Here is a 25,473-nt window from a genome sequence, read left to right as displayed (position 1 = left end):
CAACAGTTTGTGTTAGATCGTACAAAGCTCTCTGTTTTTGCAGTATGACATTATGTGCCAGCTGTAGATCTGGATTTACGAGAATATGTTTAGCCGTAAGAACCGCTTCTTCGATACGTAATCTATATTTGATATTAACATCTTCTTGTGAAATAATTATAAATTCATCGGAATTTTTCAAGAGTCGAATTCTTAAATTCACTTTGTTTAAAAGAAATTTGTCTATTTTACAAGAGTCTACATGAAGTCTACCCATATATTCACAAACTTTCGACCCCGCAATATCTTTACTTCTTTTTAAAATTCCATTATTTTTTTATCCTTATGAACATCGTCAAACGCTAGGGCTGGGTCGCAAAACCCGTCTTCGTAATAACCCTCGGCGGTTTTGTAAGATTGTTTGGCTCCCTTATCAAAATTTAAAACTGTTGCTAAATATGCTAAATATGGGTAGCAGTTGTTGCTAGATTGTACTAAAGTCTCATTCATAAACACGTCTATTTGGCTAAAAATAGAATGCAATGGAAGATTACATAGTTATACTTTTTTTTCGGCTGCTGGAATATCTATTAAAACACCGTTTTGTTCTTTTTTAACCCGAATTCGAATTTTAAGCATCAAGTTTGACATGTCAATATAATAATCTCCCCCGGGGATAGAAAAATCAATCTGTGTAGCATTAGACAAGGGAGCTATAGGGAAATAGTCTACAAATTTATTCCCCTCAATATTGCCATTAATCAGGGGTTCGTTAAAAAGCTCCAACTCTGAACACATAGATTCAAATTGAGGCATAATGCTTTAGTCAAGAAAATCGGTTTTTGTTCTCTTGCGTTTTCTTTGATTATTGCGTAATTTTGATTTGCGCTTCTTTACTCTCCGAGCTCCAGAGCCTTTCTGTGTATTTAATATGGTATCACCGAGACTATTTAAAAGATTTGTTCCAGCAATTTTACTATTTTTTTTAACGACTCCTTAAAATTTTGACCCACAACAACATCGTCCATTATCCTTTTCCCCATAACCAACCCTTGAATACCGAGTGATTTAGCTACGGGTCGAAAAAGAGGTGTTACGAATCTTGCTAAACTTTTAAAAATTGACCCAAATCCACGTCCAGTCTGATATTGGCTTCCTCGAAAGACGTTATATCCGCGTCCTGTTTGTACATAATGATGATAATATCTTTCCATGATGAGCTTGTTTTAAGTGTACTTTAGACTAAGCATCTAGTCTTTTAAATATTAATTTAATAATAGTCTTGCCTGTTTTATATGGCAGGAGTTCACCGTAATCCGACCTTAAAGAAATTTCTATAGTTTGTATTTGATCGTAGAGAACTGGAAAATAGTCTAAAAAATGAAATCTTTCAACCTGTGCCCAATTTTTATTTTCGTTTAATTTGATAATTCTCAGTAGGGGTGTATTAGTGTGACCTGTAATTATAGGTTGTATAATATTTGTATAGACATAAATTTCAGATATTCCGTGGTTGAGATCTGCGGGGTACATACCTATTTCGTTAAAAAGAGGTCTTTCAATTTGATTGTTTGAAAAACCTAACATTTGCCCAAGTTTGGGGTTATCTATTGGAAAGTTTAAAAAACTGTTTCCACCCAAACCTTTAACTGAAACTGTCGAATCTGAATTAAAATTAAACTCGAATTTAGCCCAACTTTGATGTGGCAATGATTGTTTCATCGCTAATAAAATATCATCAATAGTGTGGTAAACACCAGTTGGAATTCGACAATGGAATTTGTCTACAATATTTAGTTTATTATTTTTACCATGTTCGTAATTGTGGAAATCAATATCACGTTTTTGTCGTCGACTATTCTCAACTCTGTTTAAATCGTTTCGAAAAATTATAAAATTAGCCGTATTATCTAATTCTAACCTAATTTGAAGTGGGTCTAATGCTTTGCTTTTATAAACTGAGGATATATAATCTACTTTGTACTCAATTTGTAAGAGGTCTGCTAGAGGACCGAATATTTTAATTTCCAACCCACTCATTAATTCAATTTGAAAATAATAATTTCCATTTTCTTTGAAAATAAAAAATTCAGCCTTAAGTGAGATATGTGAATCAAAATATCTTTGAAGTTCATTCAAATTTTGAAATGAAGAGATAACGGTATAAAATTCCCGCTTAAATCCTTATCAGACTCGTAATAGTTACGTTCAAACGTATAACTGTCATTTTCCCAGTTAGGGGGTTCTATTGGAAAATTTTTATTGTACCTAAAATCTATAACCGATTCCTCATCTGACAAAAATTTTTCCTCATACACTTTTAAAGGATTTTTACTGCTAATTACACCATCTTGAAATTCTGGCGCGTTTATATTAAAAATATTTGCTAAGCTCCCGGTGAAGGCAATTTGTAGATCTTTAGGGAATGAAATTCTTAAGTAATGACCTCGATTTATTTCTTCTATTGCGTAACTAATTTCGTACCGATTCAAAGGGGGAAGTTAGTCGCCTGTTGAATCTCGTTTTTTAATTGCCTATGCAAAGATAATGGGATAATATTTCCAAAATCATCTCTCTGACATTCAAATAAAAAAGGCTGTATAATTGATACAGAGTAGAAAGCCCAATCTTCCTGCTCAAATTGCGGTATTTTTGTAGTTTCAATACGTATGTCGATAAAATTGTTACGCGAATTAAAAGTAATATTATTTAAATTATTTAACGGGCCAAATTTTTGAATACCCGTAAAATAAGTGTCTGTTGGAATTTTAAAAAGATCTGCTAATGGATTTTGAAATTTAATTTCCATCCCTACCGGTATTTCTAAATTAAAATATAAATTATCTTCATCATCGGACGATATCGCTGTTTTTAATCCATCAAACTGTCTTGGTTTACATCGTTCTAATAAATCGCGTATAATTAAGTGTAATGTGAACGGTTGAATTTCATTATTATATTGTCTTTCTCCCTCATATCTGCCCGCCTCAAACACAATTGCGTAATTATTCCATTGTATTTGTTTAATAACAGGCTGAGATGGTAGATTAACTGGTATTGGGAGAGAACTTGGTAGATTATTTTCTTCGGAAGGATTTAAAACTTCTGGTTGGTTGACGTCTCCATTAATATTTGGAATTAAAGGTTCTGTTGGTAAAATGTTGTTTAGATTTTCTTCTGGTTTCAAATTTGACTTTTCTTCTAAATTTGTTTTTGGTTCAAGTTTTGGTTTTTCCTCTTGTTTCACTTCTGGTTTTAGTTTCGGTTTCTTGTTAATTTTCTGTTTTTTTCTCCTGGGTTGTGATTGTATTTCTTCCACGGGAATTTGTCGTGGTAAATATTTTTGTTAATATTTATTCACAACTAACGCTTTTTTAATTCGTACTTCGATAAAATTTGTTGCGTAAGTTAAAGAAATAGTTTTGGCGTGATTCGAGAGAGGATAATTAGAAAGATAATCACTGTCGACAAAATCATTTTCTCGAAATTCCAGAACAGACGCTAGGGGCGATGCTTGAGGTATTCTTACTTGCACATCTTTTTGTAACTGTATTTTTAATTTTGAACTATCTTCGTTTTCATCTACTTTTACCGTATTTATTTGTATTTTTCCTTTAAGTGTTTGATTGGCCTCAATAGTTTTAGCAAACTCGTTGAGTATATTATTTTGAAGAGATGTTGGAATATTATTCTTATTTCGATCTAAATCACCCTCGTAACGTTTGGGTGGAATTTCAATTTTAATATAATCCCATTGATTTTCTTCGTGTGAAATAACATCTGACACGTGCCCTACTTGTTATATTCGAATAAGTTTCAGGAAGAATTATTTCTGCTAATGCACAAGACCATTTTTCATTGTTAAAATTTAAAGGTTTTGATAACTGTACTTTAAAGCTAGAAGGCGTATTTTCCGGGTAAATATCGGGTGATGCGTTCGAAGGTAGAAATACTACGAAACTTGACATCTTTATAATGACAGTTTAGTTGGGCGACATCTCGTTTTATACTAATAAAAAGATTTAGCGTGATAGATCGAAAGGATTGGGATTTGAACTTGAGACTGTTTGAATAACATCCTGCAACGCTACCGATCTACCACGCTAAACCTTAACATGAAAGAGTTAAAATATCTATTTTACGTAGGAAAAATAAGCACAATATATTTATTAGAAAATCAGTTTTATTCACATATTTTCAATCATTTGACAAGTTTGTTCAAGATTTTCCAAAACCTCAATGGGCGTTTCAACTTGATTAAGAGTAAAAATTTGATTATTTTTACAATATTCTTGAAAAAAAAATAATAGCTTCCATCTGCTCATCAGATGGCATGACAAAGTCCGGTGGAAATACAACATTTGATTTCATTGTTGAATTTAAAGTTTCTTCACTCTTAATACCAGTTGTCTTTTTTTACGATGAATTTTCTTTGGAGTTCCAGTACCATTAACAAACTTGTCGAGCCATTCTTGATTTTTTACGTTAAACTCGTTCAAATAATCAATAATTTTGTCGTCTAATATTTCTTCTTCGCTTGTGTATTTTGGTTGATTTGAATGAGGACAATCGCAAACATCAATATTAAGAAGTGTTTTATTAGAAAAACTAGATGTTAAATGATTTAGCAGATGCATCTTAAAAACTCTTCGTTCCAGAAATAAAGCTTGACAAACCCAACATTTAACACTAAATTTAAAACTATTTATAAAATCAAACGCGTGTTTGCGACATGCCTCCTCATAATAACAAGGGTTCTCGGTAGGCGATTTGCATTTAATTTCTGGTTTCCCCATAAATAACTTCATTTTTTTAACCTTTAAAGAGCTCGATTTTTGAGACGTCTTACGCTTACACATATCCTTTGACTTTTAAATGTAAAAACAATTATTATTTATAGAAATAGTTATTATCGCAAGTTTAGACACGTTTATTAGCTGTTTAAAGTTTTTTGGGTGGGGCCAAAACCGCCAAGGATATAAAGCGAAGGTCGCGAATTCGTTTCCCCATCTCGCAAATAACTAAATAGCATTTTAAATGGCGAAAAAACGAAAAAACGAAAAAAATGACACCAAAAGTAAATAAGTGGAAGTATTTAGTGGGGTCACATATTACCGCCGATATCTCGGTTCGACCTTGTCCGATCGTGACCAACCTTGTTGGGAGTATAGACCGAGGCTTAGTGGTTGTGGACAGTGTTCGAGCGTCGAGGTCAAGGATCATCTTCAAGGTGAAATTTGAGATTGAAAACAAAAATATGTTTTTCCAAGGACAAAAATTTTGTTTTTGGACAATATTTTGGGGGTGTTTTGGGGGGGTTATGGCGGCCATCTTGGAAAAAAGTGTTAAGTTTTAGTCCATCTCTACTTTGGTCTCATTCGATAGAGCTCTTTGACGCGCACGCAGTGCCGTTAATTTTCACCCCCTCCAACCAACCCTCTTAAAGGGAGAGTGATCGAAAAAAAAACAATTTGGTCTCATAGAACAATAAAAGTAAAAGATTGGAATCGTCTACGCTAGCGTCTACTTGAAAGAGTGAGACCAAAAAATCCAAATCAGTCGAACTTAGGGCGTGTTGCAAAAGTCTGCTTTGCTAGAATCAAACATGTTAAATTCAATGGGCTAGCACTTTGGCTAGGGCTTTGGGCACAGGCCCTTAAGCTGAAAAGTATGCGACCATGGGGACAGAATCTCCGTCTTGCCATATTCTTAGTACATAAATACATTCTTGCAATAATATGATTTATGCAGTTGTTAATAATCCATATTAAATATCTGCTCTAAGAAAATACTAATTTAATCACCGTGATTATATAAAATCACATGGCCTGAACAGCTTTTGTATTGGTTTGACCACCCGGGTATCCTGAGGGTGGGCGGTGGCCACTCTTTAACATAGGATGGTAAAATATATATCAAAAGATACGAAATCACATGGCCTCAACAGCTTTTGTATTGGTTTGCCCACCCGCGTATCCTGAGGGTGGGCGGTGGCCACTCTTCAACATAGGATGGTAAATTATATATCAAACGATAGGAAATCACATGGCCTCAACAGCTTTTAAATTGGTTTGCCCACCCGGGTATCCTGAGGGTGGGCGGCACCCACTCTTTAACTTAGGATGGCGCCCACCCGGGTATCCTGAGGGTGGGCGGCACCCACTCTTTAACTTAGGATGGCGATTTATATATTAAACGATAAGAAATTACGTAGCCTCAACAGTTTTTGTATTAGTTTGCCTACCTGTGTCTACTAAGGGTGTATGGGTTTGCCCACTCGAATACACTGATGTGGAACTAATATTACGGCCTGGGCTGACTTGTTCTCTCTCTTATACATCGAGGTCTCTCACACTTCGACTCTCTCTCTCTACTCTAACTTGGTCGTTCATGCACTATTCATACATCGCACCTCTCTCTCATACTTCGACACTCTCTCTCTACTCTAACTTGGTCGTTCGCTATTCATACATCGCACCTCTCTCTCTACTCTAACTTGGTCGTTCGCTATTCATACATCGCACCTCTCTCTCTACTCTAACTTGGTCGTTCGCTATTCATACATCGCACCTCTCTCTCTACTCTAACTTGGTCGTTCGCTATTCATACATCGCACCTCGATCTCTCTCTACTCCAGCGGTTCCCAAAAGGTGTTCCGTAAAAGGGTCACAGGGGTTCCGATAATTCGCCGCGGGGCCATCTTTGTTTGTGTCAAGAGTTTAAAATGAGTAAAAAAATGAGTTGGGGTTCCGCCAGAATTAGGTGAATAATTTTGGGTTCCATAGCAAAATAAAATTGGGAACCGCTGCTCTACTCTAACTTGGTCTTTCGCTATTCATACATCCATAGTTTCCTTAGCTTTCTCTCTAGCTTCATACCGTCGCGCTATCAACTCAAAACTTTGTACCGCGCGCTTTTGACGCCGACTTTATTTGGCCAAGTTAAGTGAGAACTTGACCAACTGAAAAACTATTCTGTCACAGCCGTATTTAATTGTACAGGGTGTTTGGAAATTAAATTTCAAGAATGAGAATCTACATGAGATGACTTTTGAAAGAAATCGAAAATAATATTCCCCACTTTTGAAAGGTATTCTGCGTCGTTCAAAAGTCAAGTAAAACGATTTTTCAACCATTTTGCAAGTACTAGGCGAATATAAGCGAGGGGTTGGTCACTCCGCGAACTCGGTGTACACTGTCGTACCTCTGACTGTGCTAATAAGAGTTCGTGAACTCTTTAAAATCCGTACCTTTAACAGTACTAAGTACGCGAACTCGGTGTACAGGTCATCCGAGAGTGACTTACCCCTCGAATATAAGGGGAGTAGAGCATTCGTTTAATTTCGCCAGACGGAACTAGTCTGGCACGGATACGTACTTCCACCCAGGCCCTATCGTAACCCTCAAAAAGTCTCTGTGCCCCCTTAAAAATATCTTTGTGCCCCTAGAAAAATATCAAAGTAAATAAACAAAATCAATAAAATATATCCGATTAACTTATTGTAATTAGTTAAGTCCAACTGTACAAAGTATACTGTATATTATTTCCTTTCGTGTACCTTAAATAATAATAATAATCAGCTAAGCTAATACCCAAGTCACCACTACAGGCCTAAGTCCTCTTGCAACTTATAAAGCCTTTTAACCAGGGAGTACATAACGGGAGTCGTTTTGCCAGATCTTTTAGGGTTCTCAACCAAGAAGCCAGAGAATCGAGGTGGGGTGGGTGGAAAGGTTGGCAAAATACGGGACAAGATACGGCTTTTTGCGCCATCTACGTAATTTTTGTGGCTATGTTGTTAATGGAGGAAGTGGATGCTGCCGTCTTTCATTAGATAACGTAGATCCTAATTGTTAATATTTAAATTATCTTACGACTGGCAATATTCCAAGTTTCTAGAGTAAAGCGTATCATTTTTAGAATATAATACAACTGAAATAAATGTAAATATAATTTTGTATCATATTTCCAACCTTAAGCCTTTGCAATGATTGGCTAATATATTTCCTATTTTTGCCTTTAACGTGGCCTTTTTAAACACATTCCCTAAAATAGAAAAATAAATTGTATAAAATAATTATAAGATATGTTAAAATAATTACAATTTTATTTTCTTTTGACTTTTGAAAGTCGATTTATGTAACAATGGTCCATGCTTATTTTCACCACATGTGTAAAATTTGAATTACTCAACAAAAACCGCATGGCCGCTGATAATAGATGGCGTTAAATAGTCGAGGTGTCCCGTATTTTGCAGAGGCGCCTGCTGAAGTGTAGCTTATTGCAGCAGAACCAAAAAAAACCCCCTCTTTTCATCTCCCGTTCTGTACTCCCTGTTTTAACCAGCGGCCGGGTTAAAAAGCGCAGGAGGGTGGTTGTCAGCTCTTTATGCCACGCGAGCTAACCGATAGCTCCCTACACCTTCTATAACCAAGTTTACTATATTAGTTCCCTTCTACGTGGGCGAAGTTAAACCATAATATGGCACGTAATCAGGTACACATATTGATTTGATTATACAAACTAAGGTTAATTTATTCCCGTAGCACTGTAGTCTAACTGCTAATGCAGTGCCGTCTTTCCCATTGAGCCCGTTGGGCCAGGGCCACGAATTCGAGAGTAGCCCCTCAGGCTCAAAACAAAACCTTTCAACATTAAAAATGTATCTTTGCAATATAATAACTAAGCGAAGAAACGTTTATCTTGACCCGATTTTTTGGTATCACTCAGACATTTTATTGCGACCGGCGGCATTGTCACATATTTAGGCTGACTATGTGTAAAGCGCGAAGTCTACGTCAAACGACCTTGACCAAATAATGAATTTAAGAAAATCGAGTATTTTATTATGGGCTTGAAAACATATATCTGTTTAAAGCGGTGGTTGTGAAATGTCTCAGCTCTTTCAGCCGCGATAGTTTGGCCTTGGACCATTCCATTGGTCGCCGTATCCGGGGGGGGGGGGGCAAGTTCATCGGTAAATTTGACTCAACGAATCGCGCTCGCGATTCAACGGGGCATTACACTCTTTTTCGCACCTTTATTTAACCCCTCTTAAATTCTTAATTGCCTCCCGCTCGTCGGCCGTAGCTTCTGCCCTCAGCGGGGAGTCTAGCATCCACTCTTTGGTTAACCGTAATGGAGGATGGGGCTGAAAGGGGGAACACCAAACATGGACGCGCTCAGAAAATACCGCGAAAAAGAGTGTATACTATGCCGCGTCGGTGCTGAACACTTTCCCGCCCGGCACCTCCCTTTGGGGAATATCTCTTTGGCTTCTAAAGTCTTCTTTTTTGTAATATTTAATGTCTTTGAATAAATTAATCTCAATCATGGGCGCAGCGCTCAAAAACATAAATTTTTACTATTTGATTTTGTTTTAAATTATTTGTCATTCCCATCAAATTTTCGCCCGTGAGCGTTGCAACTTTTGCAATGTTTGAGAGAAGGCGCTAAAATGTTTCATGTAGTGTTCACTCGCAGTGTTTCCCCCTCTTAAAATGCCCTAAATCAAGAATGATAAATTGACCTAACGTTTTAACAAAGATTAAATAATCAAAGGACAAGGTAACTTTAAAGAATTGGAATTCAATAATAATAGCAAAAACAAAACAAAACTATATCCTTACAAAAAGCTTTTATCTTCCATAGCTTTACCTTTGGTTTGTATGAAATTTCTTTAGCTCACGATATTACTTATAGCCTGAGTTCCGTAATACTGAACGATAATGTGAATGATAATCTATGACATAGTGATTGCGTAATCGAAAGTTTTGGAAGAGGACACTATTCACTTCCTAAACGTTTCGCTGGTAAATGCCGGTAAGTTTTAATGGCGATAGTAACTATCGTAAACGCGTTTAAGTTTCAAATATAAAAATATGAACTTTGAAAATGAAGCGAATGTTTATAATTCTGATTTTTAAATCCCGATTCAATAATTCATCATTATTTTCACAAAGTAAGCTTTACTTATATTTCTAGAAGTTCATGGTCTTCTGACACTGGCGTTTTAATTTTCAAAGGGTCTTGGCTCGCTCATCAAACAGCGGTGATTATTACTTTTCACTTACAAAGACTAGTCATTCGAGGACCGTTGTCAATTCTTAGTAACCCAGAGCCTAAGCCAATGGAAACGACGTATTAAAATAATATCAAAAATGTTAGTAGCACGCGAGGGGCTGATCACTCCGCGTAATCGGTGTACAGAGCCGTACCTTTGACTGTACTAATGGGATTACGCGTAATCTTTGAAGTCCCTGCCTTTGGCAGTGCTAATCTAAGCGTAATCCGGTGTACAGACTTTCTAAGAGTGGTTAGCCCCTCGGTAGCACATTTCGTAAGTTGGAGGGGGGGGGGGAAGTCACTGGGGAAATGTTTGAATAACGTCCTCCGATTGATGGCACCAACAAGTATTACTATTAGCATAAGTATGACACTTGTAGCCTTGCTCATGCATTTTTACCTCTCCTAGGAGGGGTTATACAATTACCATGTCTGTCTGTCTGTGTGTCTGTCCTGCGTTCGCAGTTTCCGTGCAAAGGTTTCTCGAAATTTCTGCGTTCGCAGTTCCTCGAAGGAAAAACCACCGTGCGACGGTGAGCTTTGAGTTTGGTTGGCTTTTTTTCGTCAACGCTCACCGTCGCTACAGTTTTAACCAATTGTACACGGTATTCGTCTTAGTATCAATTTGCGATTTATTGGCCAGGAATCGAACCCGGGTTTGCCTCGTGCAAGAGATTTACTCTAACCACTCAGCCACCAACGCTTGTTAAATTACGGTGTTTTTCTAAAAAACAGCTTTGGCGAATGTCCTTTACAAAGTTATAACGTTAGGTACTATAATTTATTCTACATCATTTTAAATATTTATAAATTATATTAATCTTCTATTTAATTAAATATTTATAAATTATATTCATCTTATATTTAATTAAATATTTATAAATTATATTCATCTTATATTTAATTAAATATTTATAAATTATATTCATCTTATATTTAATGAAATATGTATAAATTATATTCATCTTATATTTAATTAAATATTTATAAATTATATTACTCTTATATTTAATTAAATATTTATAAATTATATTCATCTTATATTTAATTAAATATTTATAAATTATATTCATCTTGTATTTAATTAAATATTTATAAATTATATTCATCTTATATTTAATTAAATATTTATAAATTATATTCATCTTATATTTAATTAAATATTTATAAATTATATTCATCTTATATTTAATTAAATATTTATAAATTATATTCATCTTATATTTAATTAAATATTTATAAATTATATTCATCTTATATTTAATTAAATATTTATAAATTATATTCGTCTTATATTTTATTAAATATTTATAAATTATATTCATCTTATATTTTATTAAATAATTAAGTATTTTAATGTAAAAGTTGATCGTGATCAAGAATTGAACTCGGGTCGCATTGTTACCACGCGGATAGTTCATCGCCGAGCCATTTACTTCCTTAGGGAAAATGCTTAAGTAAAGGAACCATTATGATAAGGCGGGTTTTTTTACTGAACGGATGAATACAATATCTGTGTATATTTTTTATCGAACTTTGTTTTTTTATTTTTGTGAACTTGTTAAAGTCTAAATATTGTACGTATGAAAATTTAAAGGTCAAATCTTGTTTTAGCGCAGTCAGCAGATAAAATGGTTAAAGGGTAGAACCCGTTAGTTTTTTGTAATTTATTTCTAAAAAACAGCTTTGGCGAATGTCCTTTACAAAGTTATAACGTGAGGTACTATAATTTATTCTACATCATTTTAAATATTTATAAATTATATTACTCTTATATTTAATTAAATATTTATAAATTATATTAATCTTATATTTAATTAAATATGTATAAATTATATTCATCTTATATTTAATTAAATATTTTTAAATTATATTCATCTCATATTTAATTAAATATTTATAAATAATATTCATCTTATATTTAATTAAATATTTATAAATTATATTCATCTCATATTTAATTAAATATTTATAAATTATATTCATCTCATATTTAATTAATTATTTATAAATTATATTAATCTTATATTTAATTAAATATTTATAAATTATATTCATCTTATATTTAATTAAATATTTATAAATTATATTCATCTTATATTTAATTAAATATTTATAAATTATATTCATCTTATATTTTATTAAATAATTAAGTATTGTAATGTAAAAGTTGATTGTGATCAAGAATTGAACTCGGGTCGCATTGTTACCACGCGGATAGTTCACCGCCGAGCCATTGACTTCCTTAGGGAAAATGTTAAAGTAAAGGAACCATTATGATAAGGCGGGTTTTTTTACTGAACGGATGAATACAATATCTGTGTATATTTTTTATTGAACTTTGTTTTTTTATTTTTGTGAACTTGTTAAAGTCTAAATATTTTACGTATGAAAATTTAAAGGTTTTAGCGCAGTCAGCAGATAAAATGGTTAAAGGGTAGAACCCGTTAGTTTTTTGTAATTTATTTCGTTTTTTCAGTCTTTTTTAGTTTCCAAGGGTAATAGTTCATTTATAAAGAAAATATCGAGTTCTTTACATAGTGGTCTGGGTTTTGAACTGGGTCGTAATTACTTCGTAATTTATTTTAAACGTTTTATCGACTGATTAAGATGTTTAATGCAGTTCATCAATTGGGTTCGTTTGTTTTATTTATAAAGAACCCTAACTATTCCGTCTACGGTCATTTATTATTTAGTCAAGGGGCTTTCTGTGCTTTGTGAATGGTAAGTTTTTCGCTTCTTGTTAATTCATTTTTTATTGGTGTGGATATTTGGACATCTACGATTCCTAATGCAGTCATTGATTTCCTGGGTGTGTGAGTCATTATATGATATTGGAAATTGGACGGTATTGGTCTGTGTCACAACGTCAACAGGAAGTCTACGAGTCGTCCACTACCAGATGTCGAATATAGCTATTCTACGGTATCTTCATCAAGGGCGAGTGTTGAAATAAAATGAGCTTTAAAGATGCGGCAAGTATGTCGTAAGCGAGAAAAATACAAATACCCTCTGTAGATATTTCTTTCATTAAAATTTGCTTCGTATTATATTTAAATGATAAACTTGTTCTGTAAATAGGGTTAAATTCAATTGTGCATTGTTTTAGTACGTCTAACTCGCTGAACATTGTAACTACTTAATTTATATTATTCCTAATAAATTAACTCGGTTGTTTCGTCTCAATTATTTTAATTAAAATTAAAATTTTATACCGGGCGGGATTGAACCGGGATTACGTTTTTAGTAAATAACTCTGAATTGCGGAGATATCTTTAAGGGTCATCTCGAGAAATTAATACCACTAGGGACAATTCTTCCGAGGAGAGGTATATTTTGGCTTGCCAACTTGTTTATTACTACATCCTTTCTTCACCAACGATAAATTAGAAAAACGACTAACAACTCTGTAACCCGGAAGTTTAATACTCTTTGGGGTTTGATTTTTTTTATTGGTCATCGAGAAGGAGTCAGAGTTCAAATTTAGTCAATCATATAGCGCTACAAAATATAATGAGGTACGAAATGTAAAATATAAAATGGCCGTTATGATAGTCGGCTTATTAGGCCTAACTCTATCGAAAATTATACCTAAATACTAAATATGATAAGGGTCATTTTCAAAGTTTGAACTGAAAAAAATATTTTTATTGCGTAATTAGCACTTGTAATAGTTATTCCAGAAGATTGAAAAAGGTTAATTCTTACATTTTAATTCATTAATTCATTTTTATTTTTATCACAGTGGACAAAACCAGGCTTTCATCCAGGTACAAAATACAAATATATTCAAATTATAATAGTAACAAGTTGGCAAGCCAAAATATACCTCTGCTCGGAAGAATTGTCCCTAGCGGTATTAATTTTTCGAGATGACTCTTAAAGATATATCTCCGCAATTCCGAGTTATTTACTAAAAACGTAATCCCGGTTCAATCCCGCCCGGTATAAAATTTTAATTATAATTAAAATAATTGAGACGAAACAACCGAGTACAATTTATTCAGAATATTATAAATTAAGTAGTTAAAACAGCGAGTTAGACGTACTAAAACAATGCACAATTGAATTTAACCCTATTTGATTTACAAGTTTATCAGTTAAATATAATACGAAGCCAATTTTAATGAAATAAATAACTACAGAGGGTGTTTGTATTTTTCTCGCTTACGAAATATTTGCCGCATCTTTAACGCTCATTTTATTTCAAATTAAACATCTTAATCAGTCGAGAAAACGTTTAAAATAAATTACGAAGTAATGACGACCCAGTTAAAAACCAGACCAACATAAGTGTAAGCGCACGATGTATACAACTCGATAAAAATATACGACTGAAAAACGAAATAAAATACAAATAAAACGAAAGATATTTAAAATTAAAAAAACTGATCCTAATAAAACGTGAAAATAGCCTCCACGTCACGCACATTCGAAATACGCAGAAGTAACGTTATACTATATCCAGTTTAAATATTAGAGTATCAGAAAATAAAAATAACGAATAGAAAAATACACAATAACAACCCAATCAATCAGACTTCAGAAACAAAACTCATAGAAAAATATACGCAGTCAAGCAATCAGACTTCAGAATCAAAATAATTCATAGATAAATATTATAACGCAGTCAAGCACAACAAACAAGATTAAATCAACATAATTTCATTCGTAAAAAAAACCAGATTAGGCCTTCATAAATTCATTCATAAAAAAATTCAAGACTTTATTACCTATTATGCTTACGATGAGTGTCTTATTTTCAGAGAAGCTAAGCAGCTATCGGTGGTTCTGTGAAAGAGCGCTCGACTGCCGAATGGCCTGGGTGGCGCATTTGTTTTTAATCAATAGAGAAAACGCTAAATTAGAATTTCTTCGATGCAATAATTTCAATTTCAATTCTATTTCAATTAAACCAAACACACAAGGACACCTCGGAGAATTAAAAATCTGAATTTCTAATATAATATTTGCTAGATATAAAGAATTATTATTGTTGGGGGAAATACGTACAATTTCTTTAATTTCTTCCGTTGTTAAAGTTTCCGTGGCGAAAACGAAATTAGTGCGGCTATACGCCTTAAGTCTAAAACTGATGTTTTCAAAACCGCGGGAATCACGTTCCCGGAAGTTGGGTTAGATTAGTTCATGCCGCCGCTACCGAGTGGCGCTATTTCGATTTTTTTTGACGTCACTGTGAAGAAAGGATGTAGTAGAACATACTTAAGGGTATTATGTTACTTATGCTATCAGGGATTAAAGCTATTCCATAACATAATCTACCATTATTTATCACTTTTTCCATTTTATGCTGTAATGTTAATAACCATTATTTAACAACTTTTATATCATTTTGTTATTTACCACCTCTTAAATACCACCGTTTCATAGTCGATGGAAACTCCTTAAGCTAAATCTTTGATATTTGGTAGAATATTGTTATGAAATGTCCATTTAGTTGGAATTTTTAAACCTGGAGGTATTTGGTCGAATTCTAGGTCATTTTTCAAATTCGATTTGACATAAGGTTTCTAAAAACCGAAATATTTGGTTTTTGACTAATACCTAGCATGGGCGCCAGCAGACATCATTTTAGCATGGAAGAAATAGAGAAGGAACGGCGGCCAGAATAGGAAAGCCTGTACCGAAAATGTTGTTGTCTTCCCTCATTTCAACCCCCTTTTGGTTAGGGCACTCCGTCCCTAATGGGCATTATTCGACGCGCACTACGTCACGAGGTGGAGTCTAGTCAGCTGTAAACATTACAATATATCTTCCGCGTGTTTGTGTTGAGCTTAACATGTTGGTTAAGTTCTCACTTAACTAGGCCAAATATAGTCGGCGTCAAAAGCACGCGGTACAAAGTTTTGAGTTGATAGCGCGACGGTATGAAGCTAGAGAGAAAGCTAAAGAAACTATGGATGTATGAATAGCGAAAGACCAAGTTAGAGTAGAGAGAGAGGTGCGATGTATGAATAGCAAACGACCAAGTTAGAGTAGAGAGAGAGAGTCGAAGTATGAGAGAAAGGTGCTATGTATGAATAGTGCATGAACGACCAAGTTAGAGTAGAGAGAGAGAGTCGAAGTGTGAGAGAGGTGCGATGTATGAATAGTGCATGAACGACCAAGTTAGAGTAGAGAGAGATTCGAAGTGTGAGAGACCTCGATGTATAAGAGAGAGAAAAAGTATAAATATAACGAAACCAAGTAGAGATATAGTAAGACCAAGTATGAATATATTAAGACCAAGTATGAATATATTAAGACCAAGTATGAATACAACACGACCAAGAATGAATATAGCAAGATCAATCATGAATACAACACGACCAAGTATGAATATAGCAAGACCAAGTATGAATAAACAAGATCAAGTATGAGTACAACACGACCAAGTATGAATATAGCAAGACCAAGTATGAATATAACAAGACTAAGTATGAGTATAGCAAGACCAAGTATGAATATAACAAGACCAAGTATGAGTATAGTAAGAGGTAAAGTATGAATATAACTAGACCAAGTATGAGTATAGCAAGACCAAGTATGAATATAACAAGAGGTAAAGTATGAATATAGCGAGTGGTAGACGAATTTTGTCCGGTTTGGCGTGCCATAGCTCCCGACGGCCGTCGAAGACAATAAAAAGTTAAAAACCAAACTTTTATTTCGCGCCAATACATGGATTTGAAATTCTTTGGGTAGGCCGCCTGGTGTGAGCGTAGTGAGTGAGAGCACCGGTATATTTATTTCTGACCACATGTTACTGTTAGTAAAAACAAGGATCCTATACAGTGTTTCCACTTTGCGGCGAAAAAGGGCGTTTTCGGCGAAAACTGTCTCGGTGGGCACCATAAATTTTAAAACCGGCAAAAAGGCGAAAAAGCGGCGAAAACCATTGAAAACGGCGCAAATTGCGGCGAAAATATTTTTCGATATTTTCAGTCAAAAAAACTAAAAAATTGTCGTCTCTGTAGTCCCTCTACTCTGCCCCCTATGTCCGCCCATCCAATTTTTATATATACCAATAAAAAATGTATAACATTTGAAGAAATAAAATGTATTTTTTTTTATAAAAAAATATTGCCCAAATCTAAGATTGGAAATAAAGAGAAGTAAAATATGCAGTGACACTCACTAAAAAAATTAAGGTAAATCTAATGGGGGGAAATTGCGGCGAAAATCGACTATAGAACCGGTGAAAACTGGTAAATTGCCCCTAAAATAGGCGAAAATCTCTACCGCAGAGTGGAAACACTGATCCTATATGCTACCTATCCTTCTAACATTATTAACATATAGTAAATTTATTTCAAAAGCTGAAAATGTACAAAAATATTAAGGACTACTTCAATTTAGTAGGTAGTGAATTAGTGATTGAAGCTACATTACCCATGGAAGTCAATATGAATAAAAAAAGTTTTATTTTCAAGTACCAATATGGTGTGGTAATCTTTGAACCACTAACACAACAAATTTTTTAAACTATAATTTTAAACATTTTTAAAAAAGTATAGAAATATTTCCCAATGTTTCTTGGATACATACAATTACATTCATAAAATATTTTCATTTTGAAAATGTTTCATAACTTGGGAAACCAAAATGAAAATTCCAAATAACAAAAAACTTATTTATATAAGAAGTTTAAGAACTATTAAATGAAGAGCAATTAGTCCATGTAAGAACCATAATGCAAGGCTTTTTTTATCTATCTCTTAAAATAGTTTCTCTTCCCAGGAGTCTTATTAAGATATGCCAAATCTCTCTCCAATGCTTTAACTGCGTTCACAGTTGCAGGAAGAAAAAACTTTGCTATTTCCAAAGCTTTATTGAAACATTCTGATGCCAGGTCTTTCTTTCTCCATTTTGAATACAATTTTCCTTTGGAACGATACAATTTTAAGGTACGTTGATGATTTTCTCCATACACTTTTAAATTCAAGTTTATCACTTTCTTGTAAGTTTCTTCAGCTTTTCCAAATTCATTCATTGTAGCAAACAAATCTGCCAATTTCTGATACGTATCTGATATTTCTCTAATGTAAAGTTTTGTTTTTAAAATATCTTCATCGCAGGCATGTGAACTGACAATTTCTTCAGCAAGATCAATGTATTCATCACAATTATCTCGGTCATTCAGAAAGTAATAGCTCAGTGCCACATCAGCAGAGACTCTCGCTACTTCTGGATGGTTTTCTCCTTGATATTGTTTCAAAAATTCCATGGATTTCAGTCTTATTGTCAAACCCCTTTTTCTCTCATTTGAAATGTCAGTAGCGTGGGCCAATGAGGAATAAACATGAATAATGCTGTCAACGTGAGCTTTCATAAAGTCATCATCAGCAACTATTTCTTCTCCAATTTCTATAGCTTCATCAACTAAATGAGAAATGGAGCCTGGCTCAATTCCAAAGTTAATAACTTTAGATTTAACTACGCAGAGCCGACTTAAACCTTTCAAATGCTGAAGTTTAGACCTTGGGCATTTTTTCATGATTTTATATGCATTATTGTAGCAGTTATAACTTTCAACGTAAGCATTTTGAATTCTGTAAACATACCCCGCAGTTTTGTACGTATCTATGAACATAAAGCCAGATTCTGAGGATGGGCTTATCAAATGCAAGTATTTTGTATGTAAACTTTCTAATGCATTCATGCCTTTCTTTTGATATGCATAAGCTTGCATACTCTTTGCTTCATGGTTCCAATAAACCGCAGCCAACTTTAACATTACCATGGCAAACTCTATTTCACCTTCTGAAACTAATTTCTTGGCCCTTTCCAAAATATTAATAGATTCTTCATATTCACTATTCTTGTCATAAACTGCTGCCATTGTTATTAATGTGTGGAATTCATCTCTTCCAAATACCTCCAGTTTCCTCTGCAAAAAAGAGATAGCAGCATTTTTACCTTCCTTTTTACTGATGACCAAAGCAAACTTTTTAGAAACCATATGAACGGTAAAATTATCTATCCCATGTTTCTTTTCAACATCATGAATAATTTCTTTATATTCTTGGGAAATTTGTTCCACTGAAGACTCATTGTCATGTAAGGCATTTGTTATTCTTGTTTGCATTTCTTGATCCAGATCATTTAGGGATCCATAATAAAATTCCATACATGACATTTTGAATGGCTATAGGAAAATGAACGCGGCGTAATGAAGAAAATAAAATTTCAACAAATATTCACCGTGGAATCTACTTTAGGTACGGTTCATTCCTAAGTTTTTAGCTTTACAACGTGTACATTACTGTAGTCGTTTTTTCCATATTTAGTAGAAAGTCACCGCCATGAGTTGGGAACCCAACTCAATGGTCACCGCTAAAAGCCCCAAAACAAAACTAAAACTCTAACAGCGGTATTTCCGATTGTTCCGACACAGTGTTGCCAATGTTTTATTCTCATTACATTATTAATATATAGCCACGGCCCCCTGCACGCACTTGCTCCGCGAATTGACACTTCTTCAAGGAAATTGCCAAGAAGTAATGTTTCCCAGAGCAAGCTGTTATAGGCTAGCCAAAGACTATATAAAGCTACGCGATAGCTTATATAGTCTTTGAGGCTAGCAGACACGCCGGGTACCACGCCCAAATCACAAGCTCCAATGGAGTTTCTGATTGGTGCAGACTGGAGGAGGACCATGGATGTATCGTACTCATTTGGAAATAATACTCATAGCAAAGGTTCAAACGTTTTTATTTTGCCGTACAAGAAATGCATTCTTTTGAAACAGGGTTTCTTCAATGGGAGAACAGCATTATAACATGATAATTACAAAAAACAAAATTTCCGAAAAGGTTCACAATTCTTGAGAAACCAAACTGTTTTTAAACAATGGGAATAAAATTTCCCAGAATACATAAAAAACATGAAGTCTTTCTTAATTTTTTTTTTAAATAAAAATTGTATCACAGCCCCAAAAGGATTCCTTCAATATTAGAGTTTATTTAGGCGGGGTTACCAGTCCCGTAGCTAGCTCATGAGCTAGCTTTTCTTGAGACCTGTGCAAAGTTAAATTTTTGGGTTGGTGTGGAACAACAACATTTCCAACATTGCCCGCTTCCTCCGGTTCCTCGTATGGGTTAAGATATTTTGGCGCTACTTCGTGAATCTGGCCTAAATTATATGGGGTCTTTTATAAATAAAGCGTTGAGCAAAGAGTATGGAGGTAATAGAGATAAAACATCCGGGAGAGGTCAGCAACAAAACGTTCCCCACCGAGGGGGTTGACAATAGGGAAAAACCTTGGGAAACCGAGCTTCAAATTAGTTACCGCAGCGCCATTTCGGGATTCTTCGTAATCGAAAAGGCACAAATTTAATTGCAACAATAGCGCCAAAGATAATTCTTTGATAGCGCTTGGTCTTTTCTTAGCGTACCTTTTTAATTTGAAAATGAATTTAGATCATAAATATGGCAAAATGAAATCTACCAAAAATTTCAAAACGAAAAGCAGGACAAGATACCGAAATGGCGCCGCGGGTAGCTTTTTTGAAACTCGGTTTCCAGAGGTTTTTCCCCTTTGCCAACCCCCTCGGTGGTGAACGTTTCGTTGCGGACCTCTCCCGGTTGTTTTATCTCTATTACCTCCATACTCTTTGCGTCAATGGAAAGGGATAATAACATCCCTTTCCATTGACATTGTTTTGAATTTTCAATTTTGTCTCAAAACTTTTAGCTTCATTTCATGCTACTATAGGGCCCTAAGTAGTCCAGTTGATTTTCAGTAACGGCTTAGTTTGTTATTTTAAAAGAGGCCAAAAAAATTAAATAAGCATTTTAAAACTTAATTCCCTTAAAATAATTGACGTTTTTCTAATGGACAAAGAAATTGAAATGTATACGGTGACTCGCCATATTAAGCTTTATGAAGAATAAAAATGAGGTTGCCAGTTGCCTACTTATTTCCAAATAATCTCGGCACCACCACAACTTCAAAAAAATAATTTTTCATATTTGTTTTTAACCTCGTTTATGGACCTCCTATGGCTTCTGGGCCCTGTGCGGCCACACCTGCCTAGTTACGGCACTGGGGGTTACTTTGGTGGTTGAGCAATTGGCCGAAGGCGGCTCTTCTTGCGGTGCCAGGTTTCCAAAATTTTCTGCACTACAGTGAAGTACCACTTTGCACCAGTAAGAATAAGAATTTCACTTAGGAGTCCCCAAAATGCTCGGCTCTCAAGTCACGAGTAAGCTGGTCGATTTATGTCTCGGGACTTTCCAAGAGTACATAATGGTACAGGTCTTCATCGACCAGCCCACATAGCTTGCAGAGTGAGGTACAAAAATTAGGGCCCAATAACTCTACCTGACTTTTGCTGGTAAGAAGAGCCCCTGTGCGGGTTCGGAATACCAGGCCACTTCCCCACGAACCATTGTAGAATGTCCCTTTCTTTGATTGCTCCTTCACTTTATAATTGCCAAGGATTTGCTTTCTACAAACTTGAGTTTTCCAAACCATCCATGCCTGTTGTTTTACCTTTTTCTCTACATATGATACCCACTCCTTATACAATTTTGCCTGATCCCTCTTGGTTCCTGCACAGAATTGCCGGTCAAGGCATTCAATAAGTTAAGTTAAAAGAAACCACCTATGGACTGTGAGAAGGATGATAAAATACGCGAAAAAGTAGATTAGTCCATAATTAAAAGGGATAATATAGCTAAATCCTACTCAACAGGGACTAGGAACTTACTAGAGTGCCCTCAAAGATTGGTGGGCAAGACAGCACTATATGCAGGTCCTTTTGCAGCTGAGGATGGCGAGATCGGATGGAATTAAATTTCCACTAGAGAAGCTCGCTGCAAGATTAAGAATCTAAGGACTCAAATTTATGGACCCGGACCGTCTGACTAGCGAAATGTATACGTCTCATAGGTAACTAGAATGCTGCCGCCTACGGCCGAGCTTGTCACCAGTTCGTTTTGAACCTTCCGCCAATGAGAGGCCGTAGAGTGGTTTATTATTATCCTCCCTGTTTCCACTACTATAGTGGGAGATAGGTAACGTCATTCTCTCTGGTGACATTAAATTCTTGGCAGAACCACTCTTTGAGCTCTGATTGGCTGAGATCTGGCTATCGTCTGCCACGGCGTTTGGTCCATTTGCCAGTTACACGGCAGCATTCTAGTTACCTATGAGATTTCTAAGCGTATATACTTGCAGGTAGCCTAAGTACTAAGTAAACGCGGGCTATTGAATGCCTGATAAAATACGCGAAAAAGTAGATTAGTCCATAATTAAAAGGGATAATATAGCTAAATCCTAAACAAATTTGAAGAAATTAAAAAACTTACTACTAACTCGTACCCAGTAGGTCTTCGAACAAAAAACGCGAAACTCGGATCAAATAGATCTTCGAGTAATAAACTAAATTAAAATTAAATAAAATAGCCAGAAATTCCAACGATAGACCGGTTTCGTTCTATTTGGAACTCATCAGTACTGATGAGTTCCAAATAGAACGAAACCACAGGAATGCAAGAAACAATTTTGTAGTATTTCACTAGGTCGGGGAACCCATCTGCCATTTTAATTAAATAGTGGAAGCAGTCGATTACGCTGGTAAATTTCTTGGGGATAATTAAATTTCTGGCTATTTTAATTTGTTTTTTTAACGAATTCAGGTCGAATTGAAACCGATTATAAGTGCTACAATGGGTTACGATATCGTTTTCGTTAAGAAAGTTTTCCGAGTTAGGGTCAGACGCCATTATACCTTTGAATAAGCCAGAGTTTTCCAATAGTCGAATTTTCATTTCTGAAATAAATTTATCAACTAATTCGAAATAGGTGGACCTCAACTGGTCAATCAGGGTTTTTGCTTCCGTTTCCCTGCTACCCGTTGTACTCGTTACCACACTATGTTTTAATCTCTTGTTAGGGATTATTTTACGTTTCCGTAAAGCTATCGGTTCGCTGTTACGATCAGGTATTGCAATAAAAGCAGATTCTGCGATTTTAGAAGCTTCTACCCAAATTAAATCAAAACGTTCCGAGTTCCTACATTCTTCTAAGGTCTTAACGGTAGCTTGGCAAATGGCAACGGCTTCCGTTAAAATAACTTTCGAACTTTGCAAGTATTCCGACAGGGAATTCGTTACGCCTAATACTTCGTCTAGTGCGACAATTAATATTAAGTTGTTAAAGTTATGTAATTGGGATATATACCCACGACACTCAGCAGCTTCCTCTGGTTTTCCGTTTTCAATTAGATTCTCTAACGTTAAAACTACGGAATCGAGTCTATTTCTAAAATAACTAAATCCTTTTTTTTTACTCCACCACCGAGTGTCGCAGCTTTGTGGCATTTTAAGTATCTCATAGCCCAGATCTTTTTGGGAGTTTTCAAAATATTCGCCTCTAATAACCGAATTGCTTTGAAAATTGTATATGGCCTGAACCAAACCAAGTAGTTCCCTAACTGCCAATATTTTGGAGCAACAGTCAACTAAAACTAAATTTAAGCGGTGCGCGTAGCAATGCACGTACGGACAATGTCCGCCTACTGCCTCTTCTACTTTCACCCTCACTCCTTTTACGTGTCCGCTCATTACACTTGCCTCGTCATATGTCTGTCCAACGCAATTCTCCAGTTTTAAACCACCCTCTGTCAAAAGATTTATAATTGCCAAGCTGATATTCTCAGAATCGAACTTATGTAAATCAGTGAAACCTAGAAATCTTTCTACGACACCTATTTCTATTCTAGTATATCGAATACAAACGCTTAGCTGCTCCACCCCTGCATTGTCTCGGGTTTCATCGGCAATTACAGAGTAAAACCCACCGGATTCGATGACCTCTTCGACAATCATTTTCCTTACTAAATTTGCACAAATGTCAATTATTTCATTTTGTACAGTGCTGTGAATATATTTTGCATTATTGGGCATACTCTCGCATTTGGCTTTCAAATCAGGACATTTTCTTTTCAGAAGTTCTAAAATTTCAATAAAATTTCCTCTGTTTCCAATTTTATCGGCAGATGTATTCCCCTGAAGTGCTAAATCTTGTTGAGAACATAAAATTATGACTTCCACGTGTGCAGATAATACCTCTCTATTTCTAATTACGTCAAGTCTACGGTGGCCATTAACCTGACACGCTAATGATCCACGAGATTTTAATTCAGTGTAGTCCAGTGGTGTAGTCGGGCCAGGGCGGGCCAGGACGTCGCCCCGGTGCTTTTTTCAAAGGCAGGGCGCCGCCCCGCCTTGGTTTTTCCATTTTGCCAGGGCGCGCCCTGCCTCTTTTTTTCAACTTTCCAGGGCGCGCCTTGCTTCTATTTCGTAAATCATTTTTCTCGAATAAAGGGTGTGTGAATTTATTATAAATACCATAACAATTTCAAATAGTTACCTATGTACGGCCAGCTTCGATCACGCTAAAAATCGAAATTGAATGTACATTTATAGGTTTTAGGTTTTATTGTTGCCGTATAATTCAATATACCCTTTTGAAACAGGGCGGCTCCAGTGGGAGCGAAGCATTAAAATTACAAAATAAAATAATATTTACAAGGTAAAATAGCTCCTTTTTTTTACAAACTTTGAGCTTTAAAATTTATGTTATTTACAATATTTACATTGGTGATTAGGAGAGCGACCGAAGTTTGTTCCTTTTACATTGCCAGATTTCCAGGATTTTCTGCACCACAGCGAAATCCCACTTTGCACCCTTAAGTCCAAGAATTACGCTAAGCGGGTTCCCAAAATTATCTGCCCGCCAATCCCAAATAGACTGGTCCACTTCTGTCTCAGGACCTTCCAACAGTACATGGTACAGGTCTTCGTCGACTAATCCACATAGCTTGCAAAGTGCAGTGCAAAAATTCGGACCTAACAGCTCTACCTGACGTTTGCTGGTAAGGAGAGCCCCAGTACGGGCTTGGAAGACGAGGCCACTTCCCCATGGACCATTGTAGCTGCTTTTTGACTTTATAATGGCACAAGCTTTCCTTTCCACCAACTTGTGATTTCCAGAGTACTAGCGCCCGTTTCTTTACCTCCTTTTCCACCCATTCCTTATAGGAACTCGCCCGGTCTCTCTTTGATCCCCCACAAAATTGACGGTCAATACGTTCAATGGCACGCGTCCACTCCGTACTCAGTCCACCTGCACGGATATACGTATACATTTTACAAGCTAAACGACTAAGGTGCATAAATTTGAGCCTTCCCAGGTACTTAATCTCGCTACGAGCCTCTCTTGTAGCCATTGTATTCCATCCCATTTCTCCGTCCACAGCAGTATTAGCTGCAAATGGGCCTGCATTCAGTGCTGTTTTGCCTACCAATCTTTGAGATCGCTCTAGTATGTTTCTAGTCTTTGCCTAGTAGCATACTACTTCATTGCCATATGTTATGGTTGGAACCGCTACACTCTTCCAGAGTGTGCGGCCTACGGAG

General features: G+C 35.5%; 1 long non-coding RNA gene across 1 annotated transcript; it reads left to right on the top strand.

The window, feature by feature from the left end:
* The first annotated feature begins 24,666 nt into the window (after positions 1–24,666).
* Positions 24,667–25,473, top strand: LOC149936570 (uncharacterized). Its single transcript, XR_016472297.1, has 3 exons — positions 24,667–24,929; positions 25,096–25,247; positions 25,313–25,473. It is a non-coding gene; the product is annotated as an uncharacterized LOC149936570 (long non-coding RNA).

Source organism: Leiobunum rupestre, chromosome 7 (assembly GCF_980474605.1).
Source record: "Leiobunum rupestre chromosome 7, qqLeiRupe1.1.hap1, whole genome shotgun sequence".
In the NCBI taxonomy this organism is placed as follows: domain Eukaryota; kingdom Metazoa; phylum Arthropoda; class Arachnida; order Opiliones; family Sclerosomatidae; genus Leiobunum; species Leiobunum rupestre.
Note: the sequence above shows the minus strand (reverse complement) of the source record. Positions and strands in the feature narration are given on the sequence as shown.